Raw genomic sequence first — 27,677 nt, forward strand, 5'->3', positions numbered from 1 at the left:
ATCGAAAACAGTTGTGCATGTTTTTTTTTATGAATTGAAATTGAAATCCCAATTTTTTTCTACCATAGGGTTTTTAAGAAAACCAGTTTAAGTTCCTTTACAAACTGAATGATACTTCAAAGAGTCTATTTACGCTACATTGTGTGTGGGAATATAATCACGCGGGTAAAAATCTAATTACCATGTACTGGATACTAGAAACGCCACATTTGTTCATTATTGGTAATTATATTTAGAAGTCAACACCTTTTAGTGCAATTAGTGATGAAATTATCCTAAAATATTGGGTAGCTAAACTCTTCTCCAACCGATAAACATAATTTCGAATAATTGTATGATGCTTATGAAATGGAAAAGCTGTAATTGACTTAGTGATATTTGTGCTGAACTAAAGTTATGTGTGTATCTTTTACAAGTGAAAAACAGAAAATGACTGATCTAGTTTTTGAAGTTAAGGGCTTCGACTTTGGAGTACTTGGTTCAAATCCCGCCGATCACCATTGAAAGTTTTGTGTGATCTCTGTATTGAAGAGCTCAACAATAACATACATACAATATCCCTTTTACGATTATTCATTTTTTTGTACGAAAACAAAATGTATGGCTGCTTTTACTTACCTGTATGCAGTACCTCGTCATGAAGTTCATGGACACTTTTGGTTACAATTTATTGGATGAAACCTCATAAATACTCTCTTCACTTTCTACATCTGTAACGGAATGTTTGCCAATACAACGCTGTCTAGTGGTCAGTGATGTAAAGTTGGAAGTTCACATGAGCATTGACCAAAAAGAAGCCTCTGACCGCATGCTGGCTGTGATTTATCTACCCTTAACGATTTATTGGTTTTACTTTTCAAAAGGCAAACAAAACATTTTGAAACTGCGCCAAATCGGGTATCCCGCATCAGTATGTTGCCGTCAAATGCCGTGTGGTTTTGTGAGGATGATTTATAAACTGGGAGTTATTTAAATTGCATGGTGGTAAACTAATTTTAAAACCCTTTATGAATACTTCAAATGTGTAATTTTGAATGGCAGAATATTTGTTTGTTAATTATTCCGACTAGATTGGCTAGGTGGCGTTAGATAAATTTGGCATTGAGTTAGATTACGCAATCACAGGTCTGGCATGCCTACGAAAGAAAATGCTTCATTGTGAGATTTGCAAAAATGACACTACTAACAGATCAATAGATATAATTTAAGTATTCATTAACCCTTTGTTCAAAATGAAATAATTTTTGGTCACACATAAATCTGATGATGAAACCCTAGGACTTTCAATACACAAAGAATAATGTAAAGTCCTCTGACTTAGTGTAGATAGTAATACTTATATTATGCTAAAAATAACTCATAACGACACTCTCTAACGATCTGCATGGGCAGCTTATAAAATATTTTTCCAAAATTACTTGAGTTTTTCCCCATTTTTAGTCTTATTTCACTGTTCATAATTATCTTTAGTGTACATTATTCTGAACAAATGTGTTTTAATGAAGAGTTTATGTTGCAGGGCTACAACTTCTTTTAATTTGTTATTTATTGGAATGTGTTAAATAAAGAAGTATTTTTGTCCTTACAATGAGCGCAAGAGATTGGTAATAGAAGGCCAATAGGTTATAAAGAAAAACCATAGTATTGTTATGATTTTTAAAAGAGGCCTGAAGACTCAAACGATAAAACGCTTGTAAATCCAATAAGAATCAATTCTTCACCAGGAGACGTGGAGTGGGCCTTTATTGGAATTGGTGTTTGATTTTCTAATACAACTACAGTACAAATGTCGTTAACCTGTAAATAATGTGTTGTGCCATGAAATAAACAATTTTGATCGATGGAATTTGCATTTTATAGTTTTCTTACACGGTGCTAACTAATACTAATAACTAATACTCGTAATTTATTTTGCGTATTTAATGCGAGGTAGGGTAATGAATTTTATATTAAATCTCGCTCCACGAACATTGCATTTTGGGGAGAAGCCAAGAGACATCTTTTACGGCCATTCTATACAAGCATGGTGCGTATTGCGATGGTAAATACCATTATTTAATTCATTTTTACTACCAAAGTAAATATTGGTTGTATACATATTCATAATAGAATATTTAATTTCGTTACGTGTGCTAATTATGTACATGTACCAATAATTGAAAAGGGTGTATTTTTAATATTAAATTATTTGTACTATTCCATTTAATCGTAAATGATGTACGTATGTGTGTATGGATGTATTTTGATAATTTATTCGATATGTTGTTAGGTTAAACTTTTGAAATTAATTTGTTTTAACTAAACATTTGTAGACAGTTATTTCGAATTGCAACAAAAAAAAGCAACAATGGAATATTATATTAGATGCAGGATTATTTATCTCAATACATTTTACTACACTGTTCCTAGGATAAGTTTCCAGGAAAGAGTGTACCTTGTCTCCGGTTCCGTATTGTTGACAAGTTGGATTAGTTGAGGACAAGTTGATTGGCTATCGTCGCACAATCGGAATCCTCCTTCACCCATTGTTGCTTCTACAACCCATTTCTAGATGTTGATTGATTGTTCGGTCTGTTGATTTCCTCTTCTCGCTACAATTGATTTACGCCGTGGTATTGGGCGTTGTGTTTGTTTTACACAACTATTCTTGTTATTCCGGTGTCCCCTGTAAGTATATAACTAACTAATTATTTATAGTAAATAAGTTGTACTTCTGAAAAACTATGCACTTGCTATGATACTGAATGGATACTAGGAACTAAGACACTTTGTCGTTAGTTTACGCTACCTACTCAAGATGTTTTTAACCCCAGCTTTTACAACAGTCTGTCCGCATAGTCGAATGTTATATCTGATCATGTGTACGTATGACTGCCTATGTTTGCCATACTTATTCTTGGCCAAATCTGGCGGACTAGCTTCTTTTTGTTAATTGTATGTACCAATTTTAAGCTTACTTGTGTGTCCTGGTTTGCAGACAATTTGATGATTCCTGTATGGGTGGCTTAGGCTACAGAGAAACCAATTTTGTTATATATTGTAAAGTATTTCCATATCCAACTTAAACTTTAAACGACAATGGTGAAACATTAATTTAGAATACATGCGGTAAAATGAGAAAGGTTAGTAAGTTTCTCGTTAGTAAAACGACAAAATGATATCAAATCAGGGGTTCATTCAAAGAACGAAATCTTAAACTAAAATTAGCACACCTTGTATTTAAAACCTTTTCAGTATAATGATGTTACGGAGGCTATAAATTATAAAAAATAACTACCCAACTGACTTCAATCGGCGTTTGTGAATAGTCTGACGACGATATTGTCCACGATCTGTTTTATGGTAAAATCGACAGTAAAATCGTAATAACTGGTCACTATTGAGGTCCGGCGAAGCTGTGGTTGCCGTGGCGATATTACTATCAATATCACTTTATGGCATTAAGCGCACCAGTCAGCATATGCAGTCACGTTTGAAGACAGTAAAAATATTGATGCTCTAAGTAATAAATGGTGTTTGCGAACACTTAAATGGTGATTTTAAATGTCAGAAGTTAAATTTGTTAAAGGATGTTATTTATTTTGTATTTAAAAGAGTCTTAAGCTGTAAAAATTCACATTTGATGTAATAGCTTAAAGTTACAAATAAATATGAACTTTGAAAATAATTCAATTAAAACATCTTGCGATTGGTCTAGGTACATCTAAAATTTACATTTAGAACTTCAAATAAATCAACTTCACTTCAAATCTAGAACTTCACTACTTTTCAGTCATTAGACTTTCATTTAAAATTCATGCCTGCGGCTAGAATTAGGGAATATACAATGGCTAGGGATGAAACTGTTTATTATTTAGTGAGATAAAATTGTGTGTTTTCATTTTATGAATACTAAATCTGGTTTATTTAAATTATTTTCGTCACATTTTATTTTCAACTGCGTAAAAACACCCTGCGAATCAAAGGCTTAAAAGCAATTCACCGACTCGCCGAAAGAGAAAACTGTGTTGCGACTAAACAAAAGTAAATTGCTTTCCCAGTAAAATTACATTATCTCTTCAACAAAGTATTGATATTGATTGATATATCATAGTTGACATGAAGGTTACTGCTTTGACTAGATTTACAAATGCATTCATTCGCTCTGTAACTACCTATAAAAACTGTGTAGTCATGATGCTTGAAACCCATGTTAATCTTTGGAATCATGTATAGAAATGTATACGAATTTTATTAAATGGCTCAAGCTTTTCAATCCTAAGCCAACAGAGTGATTTAAAAGCTGAATTTTCGTTTTGTACACAGGTCTTAGAAGACCTGAAGAAAGTAAGTCAGTAGCTCTCCACGTTACATAAGTTGTAGATTGTTGTAGTTTTAGATGCATTTCACACGCGTGGATTTGTGATTTTTACGGTTCAGGTAAAGGACATTTTACTTCGTTTATCCGAGGTATTTGAACATTCTATATGTAGGTTAGTATTTATTTGAATTTATTTAATGAAGTGTCTCTCTGATTGCATGGTTGACCAATTTCCTATAGTTGAATAAATTACTCTACGTTTTGTACTCTGAACCTGGATCCTGTTATATCGTAAGAAAGAATTTAATACATATAAAGATTAAACGAGGAGAAAATAGTTCTCTTCTTGATGTGTTTAAGTTCTTTCTCGCCTGAAGACGGATAAGATTCCAAATCCAGAAACACCTTTCAGAAATACCTTGAAAGAAATATCTTTTTTTACTAATCGTGAAGTGAAATGTCCCGTGTAATGCGGTAGCAATTACATAAACTTACCAAAATAAACTTGACAAACTTCTTGAATAAACATTTTGCTCTTGACGAACTGTAGAAAATTCACTAATAATTTAAGGCCCTTTTTTTTATCAAAGGTAACAGTTTATAAAGACCCCTCTTACTGAGAGCCCTTCGATAGATAAATAATCGTAGTATGAATAATACATTAGAATTGACTCCTTCAAACTGGGAACGCTGCCCGATACCCATCCCCTTCACAAGTTCATATTTTCAAAAATATTCATTGGCTCGCAAATTGGTCTGTGTTTTATTGCTAGGTAGACCTTTGCTCTGTTAATGATTTATTTTATAGACATCTGAAAATATGGTATTTTCTACTCTTTTAGTTAATCTTGGAGAAAAGAAAAAATGTTGGAAATATTAAAATTATTCGTGAAGCAGTTAGAAGTATGTTTTCTCACATTACTAAGAGTCTCTTTTTTATCTGTTTTATGCCATATACACAGTTTTTAATCTAAATTTGCAATTTAGTTCTCTTATTGTCTCTCTGTTAGTGTTGCAACTAGTTCTCAGTTTAAAATACTGCAGTACAACATTTTGAAGTGAATCTCAATCCGTAAGAACCTGGGTGATTTTCCAAGACTCTGTTAAAAGTTATTCAGAAATATATAAATTACTTCAATTTTAGTACCGCTAAATAAATGACCATTGCCTAACGATAGCTTCAAAATTAAAATCGTATATTCTTTTACCCTAGGTACAGTGAGCAATCAAATAAGATAAGAGGTATCTTCACATCTTGCGGACCTAAGTAATTCATTATATGAGTTATGACAAATTCGGGTTAGAAAAATTATAAAGAAAAACCATGATATATTTTGACTATGTTTTTATTAAACCTGAACATAATTATATCATAATATCCACATGCACTTGCAACTCATATAAATGTTTTATATTCTAACAGTTTATGTACGTGTCCTGAGTCCTGATATTTGTTTTACAATTTACATATCGTTATTTGTACAGTGTTTATTATTACTGTAACATTACATATCCAATATATTCTAACATACAATTGTTATGTTACAGGTAATGTTGGAAACATAATGAAGTTATAATACTGCCAAGTGAGTAAGTTTTATTTTACAAACCTGCCTCGATTACACAACCTTTTTCTTTTTAATATTTTTTAGCTCTAATTACCTATAAATAATAGTATGATACAGTTTGAACGACAATTTGAAACATTTAACTTGACTTAAATCCATTTTAATTTTCTTCACTAAGTTGGTCGATTTAAATTTGTCATTGTTTTAAGTTCTGTGACTTGCTTGTCTTACAATCTCGTCATTCGTTTTTATTTTGTTAAATAATATGATGGGATTTTTGAATATTTGAAACGAATGAAATACATAGATTATACAATACTTTACAGTGCAGTAAACTATTTGAAAATATTTACATGATCAAAATCTGTTTCAAATGTAAAATTGAAGAAGATGTCCTAATATATTTATTTACTTGATGAACACTCAAATATAATTTTCATATTAGTGTCTTTGTCGCAGCAACCATGTTGACGCCATGCTGGTCATCTGTAAAAGAAAAATAAAGAAATTAACAACGTTTGACGCTATTCTCTCATATTTATGTATGAAATATCCTATAACATTTTTCTAATTGTGTCAAAAGGCAGTTATTTTGTTCATATCATACAACTTACATACTGTTTCAAATAATTGAAACACACATATTATTCACAGTTCCATAAACCACAAGTCATTTTCTTTTTTTGCTAATTACAAAACCAACCAGTACATTTCATAGCCGTGTAAAATTAGTGAAATGCAGTGATGCATTCATAAAAGAAAATGTATTTTTAACGAGGATTTTCCAAAGCGCCCCAGAGAAAGTAATTAGGGTACATAATTGAACACAAGCAAAACCACGCACGTGGCTACTTTTATAATAGATCCAGTTTAAATCATCCACGCGACAAACCGAATTAATTTCCTTGTCAATGTTACTAATGTTGGCATGCGAATGACATGTATAAAACATGAACTTTTCTCCTGTTTATTAGTTTAACATAAGAGTTTTGTAGAGTCATAGGATAATATTATTGACTATCCACTATACAGGGTGTTTTTTTTTTTAAACTTGCATCTTTTATGTAAAAACCGCAATAGATAGAAATATGCAGTTGGCGGAATATGCAATTCCAGCAAACTGCATATTTCTATCTATTGCGATTTTTACATAAATAAAGATGCAAGTAAAAAAAAAAAAAAAAAAACACCCTGTATATAATCCACGGTAATATTGCCTAAGGTAGACATCTATATAATTAATACGCTACATGATACTTTGTCGGTTGAACTCCTCCGCCATTTCTTAACCGATTTTAACAGTTGACGTCTCATTGGAAAGAGCGCGTCGCGTAGATTTGCAAACTGACCTTACATTTTTGAAAGCGTATCTTGGGCTCTGCCCCAGTGGCTTTGAAAGTTCCCATGTTATCCTTATGGAGAACATAATTGTTTACATTTTGATCAGCTGTATAATTTAATTGCTGTTATTTATTTTTCAATTCAATAATTGAGTAGGCTACATTTATTTACTATTTGAGTTTGTGTAAACATAACCCCAAGACGGATAGGCCTAATAGAGATCGATGATCGTGTTAGTATGGTTGTATCTTAAATTTGTGTATTTATCGTTGTTTTGTGTCGCTATGACGGATCGTGTTAGCATGATTGTAACTTAAAATTATGCGTTTATCGTTGTTTTGTGTAGCTATAATTTCTTTATTTGTTGTTTATTCTTTTAAATGCCTCCGACACGACGACAACGAAACATAGACAGACGGCGTAATCGTGATAACGACCTCAGCTACAGAACAGTGGCGCGTAATAGGTTTAACTCATCCACAGTCAGCACCTGACCTTGGACAATCTCAACTATTAGGTTACAAATGCGCCCTAACACTAGGCCTACCCCAAAACGACTTTTCGTTCTCAATTGGCCCTCTATCAATGACCTGTGTTGCATGTATAGCGAGGCATTTAGAGAAGGAGAAAACCGACTGGAATGCTTTAGGTTTATCAATAACGAAGATAAACATAGTCTGAGTTACACACCGGTAATCTTTGAGTTGGCTCTTTTAAACTCATTGTAAATATGGCCGTTATTCGTTTTGAAATAACTCCTGTAATACTTTGCAATTGCTCGAATTCGAGCAACATGTACACTAGTAATTGATAATTTCCCAAACTTATCATTAGACTGAAATACTTACTTAAGCGCATATTAAGCAGAACCCCTCTGATTAAACAGGTTTATAGAACAAACGCTACTGCATGACTTTTGTTAGTTGTTTACCATAAAAAAATATGTATTCCAAAAATAGTTCCATAGATACCAAATAATGTTTACCAAATTACTTCCAATATCAATAAAAATGTCATGTAGCTTCCCTGTGTGCATTTTTCAAGTAGATATAGATTTCTAACTGACTTTTCACAATGCAAACCGCTGCAGCAATGGTCATATTACAGCGGCCGCAACAGGCGTCGCCCAGTTCTGTGGTGGTTTTATTATCAATATTGTCACTTTACGGTCTTAAACTCGCCTCAATCTGTTGCCGACATGCCGCTACAAGTCGTCAAAACTGACGTATTGCTCATTTGAATAGTTTTATTGTGCATTTCGTCCTCACTTGCCATTGTAGATTTCAAGTAAAGTTTGTAATCAAATAGCCTTAATGATACACTGACTTATGGTAAACTTATTCCTCTACTAAAAACTACATTGTGAAGATCATCAGAATCGGATGTGTAATATCTAAACCTAATGGAGCCACACTGGAAGATGGAGGATGGCAAACAGATAAGAAGTGGCTGTCATTAAAGAAGCTGGCAAGTGAATAAGTCAACTTGATAACACTTGCAGTTCCACCCTAACAATTTCACTCTAGGATTTTTTGTTTATTTTTATTCCATCACGTCTCTAAATTCGTCGTATTCCATTATTAATTAATTTTGTTTCTAGTAATGGTCACTGTAACTTCTTAGTACTCCACGAGTTTCTGAGCTTTTTGATTTTAGGTAAGTCAAATAACCAGCGACTATACTGTTTATTATATCCCACCAAGTAATTATTCCTAAAAAAATATTGTACACCTGAGTAGATATCAATTATTATATTTTTATTCCATACCATATTTTTAATGTAAATATTTCCTATGTATTAAAATATTTCCTATATGTAAGCATTGCCTAAGGATCCCCTTGAATGTGATGTAAGCTAATACGAATGGAACTGTCGAGAAGCCTGCAAGCCGTACACCCCATAACCGCGTACTCAAATAAAAGGTCTAGATGTGAAACTTCCTTGACAAATATTAGTTTTTCGATCAACCCTTTACTAAAGGCACGACCTTAATTAATATACTCGTATTAAATATGTGTCAGCTGTTACATTTGTTTTTGTTTCGAATTGTTTACCTCTTCTCTCCTTTTAATTGTTACCTCATTGTTATCATAATATGTCTATATCACACCATGAAAAGTGACAGTATGTTATTGTTGACTATGATATCTTTGACTATCCAATAGTCAATGATGTTATGCTTATACGAAGTAAAATTGTATTTACTTTTACTGTTCAAACATTTGAGTTCTGTGTGTATGACTCTTCCAACTGTTAACATATTTCTTCAGAATTGTGTTTATAAAAAAATGAAATTCTGTGGTTGCATACGATTGTTTCCTATTACCTGAAACTAGAACCATTTAGTTTCGAAGGAGTCTTGTGTGGTTCAATTGGTAAACAATCTATCTGTTGAACATTTTCCTCATGACATAGACAATAATGAAAATTGAGAACAAACAACTAATCATCTAGCAGTTCGCATTGGTCGATGCAGTGAAGAACTATAATTTCTTCTCTGCGTTCACTCCCCGTCGCGAAGCAAGGGCAGAACAGGAAATATGTAATTGGTTACCTATAATACAGTCTAATAACGTATAGACGGATGTGGATCACCATTAATCTCATGTCAACAACTAAAATCATTATTCAGCGCAAACCTAAAACTGTTTAAGTTTTCTCACCGATATAATCCGATGGTGATGGAACTAAAAGTTATATCACGTAACTACGGAACTATATACATTACAATAACGCTAAGTTTCCATGTCGCCCTTTGCACTATATTGTTGCAAGTTACAAGTTATCAAATCAACTACACCAAGTTCTCCCTGTGATTGGACTTGGTAACAATGGTTGGAGACTATCTGTTATTACTCTGTATTCATCTGAATGTAATGTAGACCGGTGTTGTTGTAGTGGAGATGACATACTTTGCAATGTGTTATTATGATTCAAATCTTTGGAAGGTAATTTAAAATTATTACTAGTGCTACCGTAATTACGTACAACGCGTGTCTAAACAGAATCTATTAATTTCCGCGACACGCACGTCAGATCGTGTGTCAATATCGACCTGGTCGTTTGTTTACTGTTGTGATAAGATAACATCGGCGACTATCGACCATCACGAATATCAGACCACCGACCACAGACCAGTACACTACCACGCACTGCGATATGGTGAGCACTGTATGTCTGGATAGCACAGAAACATTACAATATTAATTAATTATTAGTAATTTTGACTGTCGTTATTACAAACCAAAGTACGAATTATGCTAGCTTATTCTTCTATTGACCTAAGGGTAAATGTTCTTACAAACTATGTATTGAGGGTCATTGAAATTGTTCCATATGCTCGGTGTTTTTAAGGTAAATAAGCATGGTGTTTGATTCTAAGATCCTAGATTGGCCTTTACGTTTCCATTAAGATATTTAGATCTGTTATATACTTTAACACGCCGGAATATATACCCAAATAAGGAAGGCCTTAAATATTTAATTCAAAATTACCCTACACGTAACTGTAACACCATTATTCACTAAAATCCAATATTTAACATCTTTAAATCTAGATAGATGTTTGCATGAATTGGACATAGATCAGGCTAACTTGGTGCACAAGTTTCTAATTTCGTCCCAGTAATTCTCTTTATTTGACTTCCTTCTGTTTGAACAGGATTTGAAACAGCACTCCGAAGATTGAGGAACCTTGTAACTACTTACCTTTAATTACAAAGCCAGATCTACTTAGTCCCTCCTCCTTTACAGTGGCCGAGATTGTTGAATAGCGTACAGTGTCCTCTGTGAAGTTTGGGACGCTATTTGACCAGCCACGGTAAAAAAAAAAATAGAAAATGAAAATTCATTATTGTGAATAGGCTCCGGTGATCAACATTATTAGCGGACAGGACTGTAAAATTATTTTATCCCAATAAATAAATCGCGAAACTAACACAAATCTGAATCAGCAATGACCAGGACTAAACAACGAGAAAGATAAAATTTTCAACAAAATTTGATCAATATTTCTGAACAAAACTTAAAGGGAGATTATTTGTTGTGTTCAATTAAATCTACTGCTCATAAAACTAAGTCTTCTATTTTTAACGGCTGGTAAAAATATTTGCAAATAACATTTGTCCCTTAACAGTTTGAAACATTATAGACTTGCTACACAAGGTGATTAGATCGCGTGCCAAGCGGACATCGCAGTAAGTATATCACATTTACTGTATCACTAAGGTCAACGCGAGTATACAGGCTACAGGCTAGTATTACCACTCATGATACTCACGATAAGGCCCACGATATGCACGATAAGGATGTGACGATAATGGCGTAAAAGCTATATCCGTAATGTTAAGGCACACGACAGCCGTAGACTTGCAATTTATAGTGTTTATACTCATATTATCAAACGGCCCATAATATTCTAGTGATGGTTTACAAATATTATAGCTATCTGTTTGGTATGTAGTTTGAATAATTTTATGTTAGAAAGGATAAGTAATGGAGTGAGCAATTGCAACTTTTTTTGTAAAAGAGCTCTTAAGCATTCACACCGCAAAACAAAACAGAAAATATGAAGATATAGATACATTGTAAGTGCGTAACTTTCTTTTGGTACTTTTCATACAAACCATCACACTTTTATACATTTTAAGTCATGGGTTCAGGACCATCTAGAATAATTTAAAATCCAAATCACTCTTAAACTTCCCATCTCTAATCAACTGAACTTAGTCGGGAATACTTACACAAAAACCAATAACCAAAGTTACGTTGTGCCACTTAATATTGATGCTATGATAAGTATTGTTGTACCAAAAAGATAAATTGGTTGGTTTGCAAAGGAAGGTGGAAACGTTTTAAACCTATTAGAAGATCTAAACTATTTTGCTCAATATAGTTAAAGATCTATCCAGAGGTCATTCTTTAGTTTCACTAAACTAGCAGTACGAAGATAAAGGCAGTACTTAATTTATAAATATTCAATTACATTATTTCTCGTCGACTACAGCCAACATATCGCTTAAGAGATTCATCCAGTATACATTAATAAATATCGTAAAGGAAAGTGATGATAAGGTCAATTGCAGAGCCATGCTGTATTATGTTTCTGTGTTCACCATATCGCAGTGCATGCTACTGTAGGCCTACTGGTCGGTGGTTTGATATTCGTGATGGTCGATAGTCGCCGATGTTATCTTATCACAACAGTAAACAAACGACCAGGTCGATATTGACACACGATCTGACGTGCGTGTCGCGGAAATTAATTAATTCTGTTTGAGACACGCGTTATACGTAATTACGGTAAAATGTTGGATATCAGCACTAGAAATTAATATTAATTACCATACAACCCTTTAAGCCAGGGAATAAACACAATGTGTTTTACTTATGGAGCTAACCCAGTAATGCCTGCAACCTTTAACTTGGCAATCTTAATCCAACTTTCAGCTCCATAGTCCTACGATCTTCACGTATATTGCCAAGAGTAGACTACAGTCACAGAGAAGTTAAATTATACATAGTGTAGACGATATACAAAATGTCTATCTGTAATAATTTTGACGATGTCCATTTACTTGGCACCTTGTTTAAAATAGGTCATTTGTTATATCCTACATTGACGTAGTGCAAAGGTCTACAATGGTTTTCGTCTAGAAATTGGAATTTTACGCTAGTGTAAGCTTATAGTCTTGTAGAGTTGAATACTGTATTTAATTATTCCGAAATTTTGTTTTCAATTTATAATGTTTTTGCCATAAGTACAGTACACAGGGTGTTTGTGTACCAATATTTTATGCACGCTTATCCAATGTACCTACTTGTGTACGCTTGGCTTAAGTAATAAGCATATACAAAGGAAATATACTGGGAATTGACTACTAGTAGGTTTCCTGCGACAAGAGTATTTCCCTTAATCACGTGTATCAGAGGTGTACAAAATATTATTCAAGCAATTGAAAAGCAAAGCGGGTTAACCAAGCTTACCACGTGAGTTGTTGGGCTCTAAATAACACGTTAAGGCTTTGCGTTGATCTGTGGTTTTTAAATCCATTTTCATGTGTTTAAGCCCTTATCTGCATAAACACTCGTGGGCCAAAGTCATTATTTGTTGTTTTATGTTTTCGTATTCAACCAATAAAGCCAATTAATGATCTTGATTTAATTGTTGTGTGCAGTTTCCATTGGTTCTATGCAATAGTAGTATATTCGTCACTAGGGCCTGAAGTGATATTTTGCGTCATAAGCTCAAGTCACGAGTGAGCAAAAGGTTTCGGGCGTGTGATGGATTTATATAGGTAGCCATTTTCTATTAATTTTTTGTAAACGCTGGTTTTTGTTACACTGCACTAATTTTGTATTCATTGACTGCACTAACCTTTAGAGTAACTTATTCACTACGCTTGCATTACGTACATTGTTTCCCTTTGTAAATTAGCTGTTAAAATAGTTTCACAGTGTCTTGCTACTATATACGAACAGCTGTTACCCTTATTTAAATGCCACATGTGTTACTCCGCCATATTGGCCTAATGTATTCAAATTACCCTAGGAGATGAGGGGTTTTTAGCCGGTAGTCCGGGACATTGAGACCGCAAGAGTCCGGTACTACTGAGAGGCCATTGAGCATCTCAGTGTGCGATGCAATTTTACCTCCTCCCCCCAAAAAATATATTCAAATTAGCATTCAACATTACCAAACGAAAAAAAAACTTTATAAAACATACACCGTGGCAAGATGATGAACAAAAAAATTCACAGGAATGATAAGATTACTCTTGAATCATTTGGGACTACTTTGGCAAAATGTGCGGACTAATCCTAAAGTTAAAACATATTCAGCTGATGTTCTCAACTCCAACTGATTATTTTTCGCCGTAGAAAGAATATGACCCGTAGACCCGCAATGCATATGTTAAAACAGCCGTTTTTTTGCTGCAGTATGAAGTAATCATATTTGAAATGTCCTTAAACCAGTGCGATATATTCAACATTGACAAGAATAGTCAATATCCCGTCATATGTCTTGCTAAGTTTATTTGCTTGGACTACTTCTGCTCACTGCAGCATCGGTAGCTAAATGTGTCTCTATCAGACCAGTTTAATCCTCTGCTAAACCCATTATAATCTTGTGTGCTTTACTAATGGATACTTGTCATCCTACCCTTTGCGAAAGCATGTTTTAACTAGCGTGAAACTATTTTCGCATATATATTTTCATGGTTGCGCAAATTAGGTGTTTCCTATGTTAAGTAAAACATTGTACGTTTTTGACCAATCATATAAACTCAATGTGCGATTTTAAACTTCTGAATCCGTTTTGCCCTACACTGTATTACTTTTTATCCAAACGACGTGAAGGTTTATATAATGCATTATTTCCTTTTCTTATACAACCCAATATTTCTTACGTTTTATTTAAAATATAGGGCGCAATGGTGTGAATTTCGTGTGTCCTTTTTGGTAGGTCCCTGGTAAAAATCCAGCCAGATGTTGATTATATTTTAATAATCTGTATGTTATATCTAAAAAGAAAATAGAGCTTTCTCCGTATTGCAGAAACAACTCAACTAAAAGTAATAAGATAGTTTAATAATTATCTTTTACAGTTAGCTGCCGTTTCGGTAAGTTTCTCGCGGTGATATTAATCAACTATCAGCTGTGACGCGCCGCGGCACCGACGTCGCGTATGCCCAGCAAAGTTTCCATATACCTTCCCTTGGTATTTGAGTGAGAGTCTAATTAAATGAAGACATCGCCGTAAGTTTATTCGAGCAATTACGTCATGAAGCCGTCATAACTCGATAGACTTGTACAAGTTTTCCAATTCAATTAATCAAGATCTCTGTGATAACGCCAAAGTTTGACGCCGCGCTGCTTTGTGTTTGATTCAATTAGTCGTGTGTACAAGTCTTTCGCTTTGTTTTAAAATTCGGAACATTTCTCGTTAATGTAGGATTTCTGAGAAAGTGTTGTGTATTCTGATAGATAACATCCGGGGTTTGTTTGAATTTTTAATTACAAATTTTCGTGTGATTTATTGTAATAGTTGTCCCTGAACAGTTTTGTTTAATTAAAATTAGAAGATATTTTGTTCTTTGTTTTTTTAGTTTATTTAAAGCAATTTTGCTATCCCTTAACATGAGTATCGCGTTGCAACCATTTAAGTTTGCATACAATATTAACATCAGTGTGAAAAAGATTTCAAAAATGTTTTTAATGGTAAGAAACATTCAAATAAACAGTAACCATGCATAATGTTTTCAACGAATTAATATAGCAGAAATTTATGTTTAAAAATAATGAGAGAAATTGGTTTTGGTTATAATTATTTATTACAAATTCAAAGAAATTTTAAAGATTCTATGTAAAGATTAGGTATTCTTTAATGCTCAAATTTAATATGATGTGGTGGTTAATATTTTATACTCATACGTAAACCACGTTGATGGTGGCCATGCATAAAATCAAGAACTGGATGAATAGGTTTATTCTATTGACTTTCGATATAAGATGAATCGCTGAGACTTTATTAAAAACGATTTAACTAATTTCTAATGTTAATAAAATAACGCAATTAGTGTTAAGTTTATTTCAAAAACCTAAGTCTGGTGTATATTATATACACTTCAAGACATGATATAACATATGCAGTTACGAGAATATGCTATTCATCAATCATTATTAAAATCATGTTAGAAAAATCTTTAATTTTTCAATATTAATATACAACTATATGTATTAAACTAGTTTATGCAGTAAGCCATCATACTACAAAATCTACAATGTTCAGTTTAACTAAGTTCTTCATCTTTGAATGACTTTTGTAATAAGCAAAATGAAAATTTCAATTATTATTTTAAAATGACTCCAATATTCATGAGAAAATTACTTGCATAATCAATCGAAACACAAAAAATAATTCTTTAAGGATGTTAAAATGCCATTATAACCAAGTATAACGTCTTAGAGAGAGAGAAAAAAAAACAATAAAAGGAAATAAACTGCTGGTTCAGAGTTTACATGTGTAACAAGTCATTAAAACTAGCAGCTAAAAGCCTTTGGCCACTCAAGAGATAGTGTGTGGGGGTAGAATTGCGGTTTTTCGCTTTCGTGTGTTAAGTATAAATGGTGGACTGAGTTACGAGCTGTTTTACTCGCCAGTTACCCAAGACCAGCTTTATCTTACAAGATTTTTTAAACCTTGGTATTTATGAGATTGAATCTTTATTGCAATTTATCGTTTTTACGTGATTTTAAATTACTCTTTGATTGTAGCCGTGGTGATTGATCATTGTTTGTGTTTTCAAATGTTTGAAATGAAATTCTTGAACGCACAGTAACTATTTAACATTTTTTACCCCTTGATTTCTCCGATTGGTCTACTGTTGTCATGGAGACTTGTCTGCGTTAAATGTGTCACACTGGCATTGGATATATTTGTTTTCGAACTCTTCAATCTCTTCCCAAAAATATATTTTACATATAAGACAGATGATATTAATATGTTGTAGACTGTATGGAAATAAATAATTTATAAATATATGAACTGTATGTATGTGATCTGTATGTATGATTCCTGTAAGTGTTTGGTTTATATTCATAATATAAAACGTTAAAATAGTTTACTGCAATCTCAATTTAAATAAAGAGGAAGTAGATTTACAGATTGTATCTTGGCAGACTTTGATACAATTTGTCGCAAACATTTTCATGTAACGCGGGTTTTATTAACTAAAATTGTATATTTTTAGATAATACAAAAAAAAATCCACCATCAATTAATATTGCTTACATTTACTTCGATCTTTACGCTGAGAATTGAATGCAGTAGGCTATACCATAAGCATTGGCTGTACAACGATCAAATCCCTCAATGAATCGCCCCTAAATTAGCGGTGTAATTTGTCAGATAGGGAAAATTAAAATAAATATTTGTTTCACTCAAATCACATAAGCTCTAAAGGTGTCTACCACAAGGCCTCATCTCTAATAAAAGGCTATAAGTCTACTATAGTTTACTCTATATTTACCAGAATTACTTAAAAAAAAATAGCTTAACCACTCACTACATCGGTTTTCTTATACAGTAAATTGATAATAAATAGTTTTAATTCTAAAAAACTATAAATAATTAAAATTACTTTCTGAATCCATGGGATACGCTTGAAGAATTCAAAAACTTTAAATAAGACTTTTCAGAAGAGATAACAGATTTGAGGCTTGCCTTTTAGTTAGAAAGAAACACTAGTTGAAGTTAAATTTATACAATTTTAACATGGACTGTTATATGAGGAATTAGTTAGCTATTTGGAAACGGACATACTGAGTCAGTTAATGAGAAATGCAAATTATTCGTTTATACGTGATAATTAAGAATTAACAAAAATGTTCCCTGGCGAGTGCTAAGGACTTGGAGGATTCCCACCTTGGTGTGTTTAGTGTAAAAGGTCTCTAGAGTTATAGCCTAAACCACTCACAGCCTTTCCTGGCTTCTACCACACCTTTTACATCACCGATTTGTTGTCTCGTGCTACCCAGCAGTTTTTTTTTTAAAATTATAAGTTTTAATATTTGTTCACATATCAGACATTGATTGGCGTAGTGTTGTCTGTTATTCCCTTGAATTATTTGTAATTCATTTTTATTATGTTTAAGTTATTTTTTACCTAACGTAGGTTTTGTACAGAATCCAATTAGGCGTCTAAAATTATTTGATTATTTGATTTTACTGAATTAAATTTTATTTTGTTTCGCAAGTATCTTGCGCTGCTAATGTAGGGTTGAACCTCTTGTTAATGAAATCGTTTTATTTAGGGATTTGATTGTTGTAGAGCATTATGCGTCAGTATCAAATGGTTAGTTGGTTCTTATTATTACACTTATATGGCATTATAAATTGACATTCAAATCGTGAATCTGTTGTTGCTTTATCTAATAATTTCAAAATAAGTATCAAGGGCCTTTGACCCATTCCATTAGGCATGTTTCCCAATTTAGATCCCCCAAAACAACAATTTTGCGATTTCTCACTAAAAAATAAACTACAATTAGTAAGCTGTGTCCAAATCGTCTAAAATTATTTAGTTTCTATATCTTGATTGACTTATTATCCTACAGTTATTCATAGATTCGTATTTTACGATGTGGGCATTGCTTTAGTTATCCACTTATTTACTACGACTTTTTATATAACGGTGGCTTAAACGTTTGTTTTAAATTTGCTCAAAATCGTATTACAGTATTTTTACTCGATTTTATCGTACTAACGGACACACACAAGCATAGATATGCATTTGAATGGATTGATGTCCCCTGGGGACATCAAAACGAAAAAGTAAATCGGTCCTGGCTCTTGGTCTTACCATGAGTCCTATGGTTATAGATTATTCCATAGGTAATTCGCTAAAAAGCTATCACATAACGTTTATTCATTACAAACAGTAATATATTTTTCTTTCTTTTAATAAATGATTATCTTGTGTAACTAAATAATTAACACAATTGAAATCACCCGATTGCAACATTACTAAGCTCCACGTTTATGTTTTCCGTTGTAAAATACGGGTATTTTTACCGCGGTAAATAAATCAAGGCAAATGTGGCAGGTGAAGCTTTAAAGGTTTTACAAAAGCAATTATAAGGATTAAGGAACTCGCGGCCTCTGCTGATAGCGTTGTGTGGAGGTCGTGGCTGGACTAGACAATTTACACCTTTCACTGTTATAAAAAAATAACGCGTTAATTGAAGAATAGTTGTTTAGGGGTAAATTATTACCTTTCTTTCTGCAATCAATGGTAGATAGTGGTTTACAATGACCAAGTATTATCATACATGAAATAACTACTGTACATACATTTTATGTCTTAAAACAAAGTTTTGCCCGAAACGTCAGGGTTTTTTCTGATGGACAGCCACATCAACCGTAACATAAGAAGTGGTTTACACCAGTTAATTATAACAAAACACCATCACAACAAGAAAACGCTGCGTAGTTAAATAGAAAACGATATCAGAACTATAAAATCTGCGTTTTGTAGTATACACGTTTTGGCAGCGCTATATAACTCCACATGTTATATGTTCATTTTAAATTTAAATCAGTGTTTAGACTTACAAAGATTTGTCTCTGATTTCGGTTTTCAATAAAAAATAAATTCAAAAAAAGTTACAGGTTTAATATTTGTCCGAAAATCAAATTTAAATTATATCTAAACCAAAAATATTTACATTTGGAGATAAACAGTTTAGCCATTATTAAGAAATCATTTCAACTCATAGACTATCATATTTTCATATTATAAGCTTCATATTCATTATATATTTTCATATTCATATTATAAGCATTGAGGGAAATTAACGTCAATATCATAAATTGTTTTAGTAAAATTAAGACATTATAAATAAACCCGTGGTCGTTTAGTCACGTCATTATTAGAGCAGTGTGACTGTCACCGATATAGTTTGATCTTTAATTTCTCAAAATCGTAGTAAATTAAATTAAAGATGAATAATCATAACTTTTTCCTAAAGTAATTCGACAAAATGTCATAAATGGATAAGTTTTTAAGCAAGAAAGTTTTACCTGATGATAGCGCCAATAAATGATTAATGTCGTTAGATAGCTTTTCAATATTAATGTCGCCAGTTTCATATGTTTCGGGCAATGTTATTAACATGATTACATTTATATGCTGCTAAGTTGTAAGTAAACCAAGGTTTTTGAAACTTTGATTTATTATTGCAGAGCTCGGACAAATTTTCTGTCTATAAATAATGCGTTGCATTTTTAAAATACTCTTTATGTTGCAATGCATTGTTTTCGTACAACTAGAACAATTTTTGTTATTTACGTAATATTTTATGTTTTTGTGAAATTATGTTAATATTTTCGTATTGTCTATTTACAGAACTAGTTACTGTCTTATAGCTTATTAATTAAACTTTTAATATGAGAAAGAAACTTAATAATAACTTAACTTAATATATGTAAGGAAACCAATTTATAACAAGAAAAGTAAAATATAGCAAAGTGGTAACTTTATTAGGTTATTTAAATAATTAAGATAATAAAAGTTGTTCACAGAATAAATTCGCTATTTGTCATTCAAGTAAACCTTTTTGACAAGAATAATTAAACGTTATAGGCTAATTTTTTTATTCTAATATAATTATACCTGGTCACTGTTTTCTTGAACTGGCGAAATAAAACCATATTTTTAACTATGTATGTTAAAGGTTTCACCGCTTAGGCTCGACACTAGACTCCCCCTCGAGGTAAAGAAATTGGTCTTTTTAACAATCTAATTATCTATCAAATATAAGATTTGTAACGTATGTACTGAAATAAACAGCTTAAATTTTTACTCTTGGTTTAATGTTTTCCTATTTGCGGCTGCTTTATTCAGAAGTGTTGACTTTTGAAACGAATTTATTCAAGCGAAACTTACAATTAATAGTGGTTTAACTTGGTCAAATATACCAACCAAATTTTACCGAAAACATTTGCAAACCCATTAATATATTAATAAATTGTAAATAGTATGTTAATAATATATTGCACCTATTTCACAATAATGTAATTTTCATTATTGTTTTAACTTGCAGCTTTGGAAAATTGATCTGCCGCCCAATATTACTGTGGACACAGGCTGTAATACATAATGAAAACCTTAACAAACTTTTCTTAAAATGAAGGTTTAAAAGTTTTACTTAAAGGGGTATTCTTCACTAACAATTTTGAAGGCAAAAACTGCCGCCAACCCGGGAGTCCGTCGTTACCTGTCGGGATTTCCCGCGGTAATTGTGAAAAATGTTCAACGCGCGGGAAATTGTTTTACAGGAATTAATTGATGGTCGGCTTAGAGCGTGGGGACCTTTGTTGCGAAATAAGCGTATAGTTTTTATAATACTTTTATGTTGAAGGTTCTTTATCCATTGAAATAAAGGTACAGGCGGTGAGTTTACACAATCGAAAAGAAACATTTTTTTAGAGGATTAATTTTGTTTATATGGGTTTGACGTTTAGTTCAGAAAAAAATAAGACACATTAATCTTTCATTAATTTAGATTAACTGGGCATCTTAGACTGGTTTAATGAATGTTCGAACAGATACAAATTAAAATAATATGAAAATAGATAGAGGAGTTTTTGGAAACTTTACCCTTAGTACCCTAGTGTGCAATCAAAAACAACTATTTAAAACATAAAAAATTGCATTCTGTATTAAAATCAAAGGTAATTACTGAAGCACTCTAAACTGTTATACGCAAGTTTAATCTGCATCGGTGTTTTTTTTTTATCTTATTATGTAATATTTTCCGACTTTTGTAAAATGATAGTCCGGATTAGGCAAAGTCTGCATTACAATCAATAACCGGATATTCTGATTAAACTCCCCTGACTGCGTCCGGATTAATAGCAGTTTATTTTATATAGTTTTAAATGCACAACAAGTTGTACATTAAAATTAATTAAAAAAATACTTTCTCTTGATGTTCGGTAAGAATAATAATGCGTTACTAGCATTCCCAGTGTAAGGGTTGTGTCTTGTCCCTTCACTTCCTGAGATGGAAGGCTAAAGTTTGAAGTAGGATCGACGGAAGTGTTCACAGAATTGGGAGGTTTAATATTTAAACACCAGCTGTTGCGGCTCTGAATGTAACGTCGAGCCTCGCTTCTTAAATTTACTCGAAACGTTTCATTTCTGTCGTATTTGTAGATCAAGATAAAATTTCAAAAATACGTAAAAAATGTAAATGAAACCCATCAATATTTTACAATGAATGTTGCATAATATAAAACTTGAATGTTGTTAGGCCTAAGTTCTATTTTAGCCAGCACTTATCTTGATAAGTAGTTCTTACATCGTTTATTCACTTACAAACTTTTGGAATCAACATTTTACTAAGCTGGTTTTAAGGTGTTTCATTATTTGGTTTTTACTTTAACAAGAAAACGTAGGTATTGAATCAACCTTGAATTTATCTTGAATTAATCTATCTGTGATGGTAAGTACATTATGTAAGAGGTTAAATGACGCGTCTTCGTAAAATTCATATAAAAATGTAGCCTACTTAGCTGAAATATTTGTCAGGTTTTTGTCTGGATTGCCGTCTCGAATTTTGGCGTAAAGGATCGGATTCGATTCCCGGCGTATAAAAAGTAAGGTTTGAATGGTTGCCCTAAAAGCATATTGTGATTCTACCATACAAAATGTTTGATCTTTTTTAAATACCACTCAAAACAACTTTTATAGTTTCAACTGTTTGTCGAGTTTTTAAATGGTACTGCAAATTAGCTTTGTACTAAGTAGCCATTGCGATATCAAAGATAGCCACAGTAGTTGTATTGGCTAAAGTTAGTACTGTAGTAAATTTGTTAACTTGTGTTACGCCGGTGGCCAGAACAGTACAATGGTCCGCTATGATGCTGTGATAACACTACTTCACGACTGCATATCTATTGTTAACTATGCCTTTAGGGATGTATTGTATTGTGTCTGGATGTATTTACAATATAGGACACCGAAGTCGAAACATAACATTTAAATTACAATGGTCGTTTGTGAAATAAACAGATTGTTGCCTAGTATATTATTTCCTTTTGTCCTACTTTATTCAAAGTATTGCTGAAAAGAAAAAAAAATATAGAAACTTACAAAAAATATAGATAACGTTAATCATGACGAGGCGTCGAGAGGCCAAGGGAGATATGTGACTTTTTAAAAAATGTTGTCATGGTAACGGGTTTTGTTAAAAAAGGGTGGAATTTCAACAAATAATTCACTTATATCCCTTGGCCTCCAAACTAAACACCTAAGAGCTGGAAGCCAAGGGGTATAAGTGAATTTATTTTTATTTTTATTTTATTTTTTATGACTATGAAAAAAATACAATGACATTTTTTAAAAAGTCACATATCTCCCTTGGCCTCTCGACGCCTCATTTATGATTTAGTGCTAGCGACCAATTTGTACTCAGTTAGAAAAAATAATAAATTAATATTCTGTATGATAGGTATTGAACCCTTTGGACAATATATTTTTACTAAAAATCCTTACGTAATTTCAAATTGGTCTGACAATTTGGGGTTTGCCCCCTTAATGTTATTGTAACAATTATGTCTCTTATACATTAATGTGGTAACCACTGTGCACCGTCTTAGCCATGTTTCACCTCTTACGCACACCCACACTTGGTATGCTCAATGTTAATTTTTCAGTCAGACGGAACAAAAATTTAATAATTGAGAATACCAGAGATAAGGTCAATGCTTGCATATTTTATGCTTTATAAGCCAAAGATGATAAAAATATATGCCGCATTATAGTGTTTCTGAACTTGTTCCTAATTGACCGCAAGATTTCTCTAACTCATTACTATGTTTGCGTTTTGAAGAACACCTAAATACAGCGTGTGTCCGTTTTGATTTAGTTGAACACTTCAGGATTTTTATCCCGGTATTTAAAACAGCCTCAAATCTATCTATATTTTAAAGGACATTTTCATCGAAATGAAAAAGTGTTTTAGTCCTGGGCCTAGGTTCTACCGTGCTACCTACGGTAATAGCCTATGGCAATACAGGTGGATCTTACTTAATACAAGAATTTAACAATTAAAAAGCTTATCTTAAAAAATTAAATTGCTTCTACAAACTTCCCAACGGTATACAAATAAACCGATATAACTATAATTAATTCAGAAAAACTGGTTAAATTGTATTTCTATTTCAATAACTTATTTTTATGTGAGTGCAAATAATATCTTAATATCGGGGACACCAGAACACTAGTATATGAATCTTGATTGACGTGAATTGTGTATAACACTCAAAGATTGACGCTCCTAATATCTGAGCGACTAAATACTCATTGTTAATTGCTTTGATTTCAGCCATAGTTAATGGCAATGACGTCAAAGCTTTGCTCAATGTCTGGTTACGTATTTTTGTTATACTTTCAGTAATATTCTATTTAAAATGGTAGCTATGAATATGTACTATTATATTATTATAATATTATTGTTATATGGGAATGCGGAATTGATACTGGATAAGTTACTGATTTCTGTTCAACATGCAAAATAAGTGTTAGCATTTACTTGTCTACTACCATAGATAAAAGGAGTGCTACTACAGTACCACTATATGCATATCAATAATAGGTACATAAAGTGCATCTCAAATAATACAAAACGTAAGACAAATTGTCTAACAAGCTAAGACAATTATGTCACCCAGTTTCATGTATTGAAGTATTAACATTTACAATTTCTTAATACTGTATACCTTGTCGATAGTGTAGTTTTCATCCATTCGATGACGAACGGCTCTCGTATCTCCTCTTATCATATCTCCTTTAATCGCTTCTGTCTCCCTCAGTGTCCTTGAATTTAAGCCCATTGATCTGCAACATTGTAAGGTCATTTTTAAATTATACACATCTGGTTATTATTCGAAGATTTTACTTTGATTCACATGTTCGTTCAGTAATTGTATGGCGTTTACTATACACACCTATGGTGGAAGAAAACCAACATTTGATAGGTCTTATTCTCCGCCCATATTTACCTTATATTCAATGACGTCACGAAGGTAATATGACGTCGATGTCTGATCAATATTGTATAAATTCCTTTGTTTCAAACTTTTGCTTATGTTGAACGCCGGAAGTTTGTCGTTCAAAGGAGCAAAGTTAGCTGACACTTTAAATCTACTTCAGAACATCAAGTTGTACCGTAGTATGAAAGGAATAATAGATAATCAGATATGTGCACCGTCAAATTCTTATATTAAACCAGCTTAAGAACAAATAGCTTATTCCCTTTATGGGAAATTCGCTAAAACCTTTAGATGAGTCTCCTACATTCATCTATTCTCTATTTACATACTCCTAATAGTCTCTAATCTTATTAAACTGTCTAATATTTGCTACATTTGTAATGTGCCAGCTTTAATAGACTCTTCTCACAAAGCGAATCAAAACTCAACACCTGTATTAAGCAATACAATAAATACACAGTAATTGTGTTAATTGACATTTTATTTTTAAAGCTAGACACTATACCGGTTGTAGCTTTTTAAATACAATTTTTAAAACCTGCACTAAAAAAGATTGCGTAGTGGTCTGCCTTCTTAGTGACCGAAAAAAGAGGCAAGTTTGCAATACCTACCCTAAGACTTTTCCCAGACGAATATACATGCGTAAGTACATTCTTACCAGACGAATATGATTCTAAATTATTTTTACACTTTTAAAATAAATGTAAAACTATACAACATATCATCGCGGGATGAGAATCAATTGAAAGAGGAGATACTAATGTTTTGTTTGACACAACTTTGGTAAACATAGTTGCAAAATCAACCTCTTCAGATTTTTTAAAATTTTGACTACGGCTTTAAATTAATTACACAATTTAAAATCAATGTAACTCTAAAACACAAAACTCTTTCTAAGTCCTGTTCCTCGCAGCTTACAATAATGGTGAACAACAATAACTGATCGGTAAATTATAATTAACTACTTGACCCCTAGTGGTATTACTTAAAACTTTTGATAATTCAACATATGAAGTTTTGAAATTCAGAGAGGTAAAAGGATTAAATCTTTAATGTCTGTAGATGCTATTTTTGTAGCTACTGTATGTTCAACAAGTGGTGTTAAACAAAACTTTAGAATCTCCTCTTTCAATTTATTCTCACCTTGTGATGATAGGTTGGATATTTTTTTCATTTATGGAGTTTTAAAAGTGTAAAAATAATTTAGAATCACCCTGTATTTTGGTATGATTTCGGGAAAAGTAAATTAACTTTTACCTGGATTAAAGAAACAGTTTCGTGACAATCAACTCAAAAATCTAATTTGAAGTTACGATATTTCAAGCAAACAGCATAGAGGAGAGAATCAGTTTTAAGCAAAACAAACCAAAAGTAGCTTGAGTATTGTGACGATCATTTGTAACAAATTTACCTAAGAGAACTGTTTGCAGGGGTTTATCTTCTAATAAATCAGGCAAATCAGTTAATCTGCTTAACAGTGTTATCAGCCACAATCACAGGTATATTCCCCCTTAGCTGAACTCGCGTTAAGACCTTTCCCATTGAGGGCTAATGACATCTGCTCGCTATGAGTCTTAGCGATCGTATGTCAAAGTTGCTGAATACAAGCTAATGCTCATATAACTGGATGTTTGTAGGGCTTAACTATCTCAACGACGAATCATCAGTGACATTGTATTGTGGCTGTAGTGGAAAGCCTTGCGGAACATTGTGTTGTTTGGATGGTGTGAATAGATTACACGACTTGTGTGAAAATTGGGTAGATTAAGATTAAGATTTGGTAAATGTGTATAAAATAAACCTTTTGCTTTTAAATTATTTAAGGATACGTACGTGTGTTTAACTTATTAGATATCTTCATCAGATCGGACGTTCGAAGAGGAACTGTCGGTTAAATGAAATAAATGATGGTTATATTATAAAGTTTTTTAACATGATATTTTGAAACACATTAGTACATACACATAACATATAAAATTCAATTTACAAACAAATATTTTGAAATAAAATAACCTTATATTTTTATACTTTTATTAGACCAAGCGTCAAGAAATATTTTACAAATTGTTTTAATGTTTACAGGTACTGTATGTTGAACCGAGTTCTATGGTAAGGTAAAGCGGCAAGTTTTATTTCATCGTAGTAATAATTTTGTTTATCGGACCTTTGTTATTTTATATTTTATTTTAAATATGCAATTAAACTTGTATCAATCAATGATAAAATATACTTTGTTAAATTTGGAACATGAACAAATATTAGGCCTACATTTTAATTGCAGTGTAAAAGTGAAACCTCTATTATTACCAAACCCTATGCAAACATTTATAGTGGATATAGCCTTGTAAAAAAAAATCCATTTATTGACATATTTTCGTTAAATTATTATCAAAAAAATAAATAGAACTCATCGTGTCTATAAACATGTTAGAAACAACGCTTTAAGTTTCGCAGGTAACAGGAATTATTTTTTTGTACTCGAGGCTTAAATTAAATCTTCCTTTAAAATATAAGTTTATTTTACACAAAGTCTAGATTCTAGATCTCGGGATCTTTGTCTATGCATAAAACTTCCCTAGATTTTTAACGATAGCGCACTATAAAAATAATTAATTTATATTTTAAATTAATAGATTTATATTGCCGCTGTGTTATTAGTACTCTACTATGTAAGTATACGAACCATGGAAGTGGCTTTGTATGTGACTAGCTATATACTATAATCAACAGATGTTACCGAAGTTCTCTAAAACATATTCCTTTCACCTGAGCAATAGTATACGCCTTTCTTTTGGCAAATCGTCTAAATGATTTACCACCCTGACTAAATACAAATTTACCACCACAGTTGAGTTGAGTATTTTCCCCACCGACTCTGACAGATTTACTAAGTACAACACAGTAATT

At 32.4% G+C, this 27,677-nt stretch overlaps 1 protein-coding gene and 1 long non-coding RNA gene across 8 annotated transcripts in view; one reads left to right on the plus strand and one right to left on the minus strand.

Annotated features, from left to right (window-relative positions):
- Positions 1-27,677, plus strand: part of LOC129002312 (tyrosine-protein phosphatase Lar-like) — a 679,394-nt gene that overhangs the window by 251,699 nt on the left and 400,018 nt on the right. The window lies entirely within an intron of this gene.
- Positions 5,743-27,677, minus strand: part of LOC129002313 (uncharacterized) — a 74,879-nt gene continuing 52,944 nt past the window's right edge. The window contains exons 4-5 of the long non-coding RNA XR_008491567.1: positions 24,498-24,615; positions 5,743-6,354 (exon numbers count right to left, since the gene is read on the minus strand). This is a non-coding gene — a long non-coding RNA (uncharacterized LOC129002313). The remainder of the gene's footprint in view (positions 6,355-24,497; positions 24,616-27,677) is intronic.

This window comes from Macrosteles quadrilineatus, unplaced genomic scaffold, assembly GCF_028750875.1.
Source record: "Macrosteles quadrilineatus isolate MER2022 unplaced genomic scaffold, UCM_ALF_1.0 Scaffold_9__3_contigs__length_116548681, whole genome shotgun sequence".
In the NCBI taxonomy this organism is placed as follows: Eukaryota; Metazoa; Arthropoda; class Insecta; order Hemiptera; family Cicadellidae; genus Macrosteles; species Macrosteles quadrilineatus.